The 3,252-nt window shown below is 35.3% G+C and overlaps 1 long non-coding RNA gene across 1 annotated transcript; it reads left to right on the top strand.

Moving 5' to 3' along the window:
• The first annotated feature begins 275 nt into the window (after positions 1-275).
• Positions 276-2,758, top strand: LOC127308174 (uncharacterized). The gene is made up of 2 exons (XR_007856315.2): positions 276-1,177; positions 1,561-2,758. It is a non-coding gene; the product is annotated as an uncharacterized lncRNA (long non-coding RNA).
• The last annotated feature ends 494 nt before the right edge of the window (positions 2,759-3,252 follow it).

Raw genomic sequence — 3,252 nt, forward strand, 5'->3', positions numbered from 1 at the left:
ATTGTCTTTTTGTTCGATAAAGGATGTTTTATTACTTAAAAGGTTTAAGTATTATATTTAAGGTTTAAAATAGCGCGCTATTTCTCTGCTAATAGCACACTATATCATATTTGGGGTGCTCACGCCAAATTTTAATAATTTTGCTCGCTATGGCGCTATTTGCGAAATAACATGCTATGCCGCGTTAAAACTTCATACCGTTAGCGTGCTATTTTTTCAAACTAAGTTGATTTTACTTTTTCGTGGTGATGAAGCTACTATATCATGTGTTGTTCAAAAAAATAGCAGTTCTAAGACTGGTCAAGGGGCCCTTTGCAATCTGTCTTCACAAACCAGACAACTATAAAGTACAACAACGCTTAGGGTGCTATTGCGTGAATGGTTAAGAAGACCTCCAATTTGGACAACTATTTAAATAAGAATCCGCTGACCGCTGCTTTTGTTTCCGTACTGCGATGTCTGGAAGATAACTATTATGCCAACTTTATATGTGACACTTTATCACGCGAACAGGTACCCAGGACTGTGTTCATGTGATCTAAGAAACTCTATCAACCTGGAGTGCATGCCATGTGATGAGGAGTTTAGATCAGGAAGAACGGGTGGTTCAATACGTAGTAGTGTTTTCAGTTAGTCATTAATGCGGTGTGCTACAAACTAAACCTGAGATTTCTACATCCATAATCTCGCCTTAGTCTCCAAACAGAAGTTGTAGATAATCTTTTACGCTTTCTGTAGCGTATTTGTTTGCACACTTTGGTTGGGCGGTTTGTGAGATGCAGTCAGTAATTCAGTATTGATTTACTGACCAAAAAACGACATTTCTGTGAGAAGTGAGCTTGTGAGCTACTTCAAGTCCTTTTAGACCCCAAAGTCCAAACAATAAATTTATAGATTCAACACAAAAGTTGTGGGGTAGGTTTTCTACTTGCTAAAGCACGTATTTTTGCTAGATTACATGTTAAATTTTAATTCATGTTGGATAGAACTGAAAGCATGCTCTCTTAAATAATTTTATGTTATGTTTTGTAGGATTGAGTTTGAATATTTGGCTGGGTTGTTGTGATCCAGAACTATTGGATACAATACATTGCAGGCAGAAGTAAGCAATATAAATCAAACAGAGTCCCGCGAGAACGAAAATGGATCCAGACGCTTACCTGTTGATTGTGTTGCTGTGAGTATGCAATTCATGCTGTCATTCTTCTCTTAAATGTTCAGGCTGACTTTCGTGCTGTGAACTAATATTCTATAATTTCAAATTGCTTCAAACTATGAAACTACTATTATAAATTGTTACTTAGAACTCAAGAGCACCATATTATGTATTTGGAATTAACCAGTGGATATCTCAAATTGTATCCTATTGTTGACTGACATTTTTATTTATGATTATATTTCTCTTTACGACCATTCTTATCTGGTGTCTTTTTTAGACCGACTCCTTTTTGGCTCATATAATGATTCCTTCTAAACTTAATAATTTTATATGGTCATATTTCATGCTCACCAATTTTTGTTGCATACAATTTTTTCCTCTTTGGTGTGTTGTTCATTTAGGTATCAACTTTGTGAGATTATCTATAGAAATACTGCAAGATATCTATATGAGTTCTATCTCATGTTCTGAGCAATCGTGAGATTAATCCGTCCAGACTCTCTGTAAGGTCCATGCCTTCTTTCTTGTCCTGCAATAACATGTTGGGTAAACAATACTTATCTTAGGTTATATAGGTTGATATTTATGGTGTGTTATTGTATAAATTGTTTGTCTATGAAGACCACCGATTTGGACAATGTTTAGATGACCACCAGTACTTTTGTTTATGTCTTAATATATGGAGGATAAATCTGTTATGCAAGACTATATATACACTGTTGATTGCACTAGAACTCAATGCTATGCTACTTTTTTTTTCATGGAAACATCACTATTTGAGATAATAGCTGACTAACCGGGTGCTCAACCTTAGCGGTTAACTTTTCAAAAACAATGTGGTTTTATTTTCTAAATATCTCTACTATAGATGTTGTTTGATCTCCTTCCAACATATCCCAAGAATAAGTTTTGTTCGGTACCTTCCATTGTCTTCATTATTTTGAGCCTCTCTTTTTTGGAGGCTATTCAAATTAATGCCTTAGTTCTCTTACATTTCATTGAACTGCATCCATTAACACTGCCATATTTTCTAGGATTCTTGAACTTAGGTATGATAATGAGGTGTTGGATGTCTATCTAAATAGTAGTTTCATTTTGAATTATCTTAATTAGACCAACAGTAGTTTATCATATACATGCTTTGGAGTTTGGATGCCTGTTCAGGACCAGCAAGCACCTGGGTTGGTTGGCTGGCAAGTGCTATTTTATCTACTCATTACATAGGTGACTTCCACAACAGTGACAACTGATGCTGCCGCCGCCTTCGTCATCATGTCATGATAGTAATCATCAATCATGTTCTTCGGCTCAGTGTACCCATCAAGATTCTACTCTTTAGAATCTGGCTTCAGAAAGGATGATTGATTCCTCACGTACTATAGTCAAGAACCTGACCAAATATCAGGGAAGTGTGTTGGATGATGAATTCATGTATATGTGTGGTTTGCCTTGCAACCTATGATCTTGTGCTGAAAATGAGAATCATCGTGTCAAGCATTTTTCCTCCACCAATAGTTGCTGTAATATATTCTCTCTAGCTTCCATGGACGTTTCTCTGGTTGTATATAAATGTTTCTAAAAAAAATGTTTGTTACTTCATTTATAATTTCTTATGATTTACTACGTTTTGTAAGACCTAACAAAAGTATAATCGCTTTCCCATCTATAGACGAGCCCCACGGGGCCGTGCGCCAAGGCGCACTTCAAAATCTAGTTGCGAGAAGAGGTAATTATTCACCGCATGTTTCACTTAAATCTGTAATGCACTATGTACGAGGGATTGCATATTTATGAAAAATGTGTTACATACCATTCATATAATAAGAAGCATCTAATTTAGATTGTACATGTGAAATCCATAAAGTACTTGCTCTTTTCATAGAGAAATTATAGTTTTACTTGTTTCAAGTAAAGGTGTTCATAAATTCTCAATGGCAGAAAAAGCAAACAAGATTAAAACCTTGTAAGATGCTAAGTTTGTTTTGAATTTTCATAGTGAGTTGTGAATTGTGTATTGAGAAATAAAATTTGAGTACCCATGGCAGCGCATGGGCATTTGTACTAGTAAATAGAAAAGAAACAAAAAAAAAAAA

The sequence above is a fragment of the Lolium perenne genome, chromosome 6, assembly GCF_019359855.2.
Source record: "Lolium perenne isolate Kyuss_39 chromosome 6, Kyuss_2.0, whole genome shotgun sequence".
In the NCBI taxonomy this organism is placed as follows: domain Eukaryota; kingdom Viridiplantae; phylum Streptophyta; class Magnoliopsida; order Poales; family Poaceae; genus Lolium; species Lolium perenne.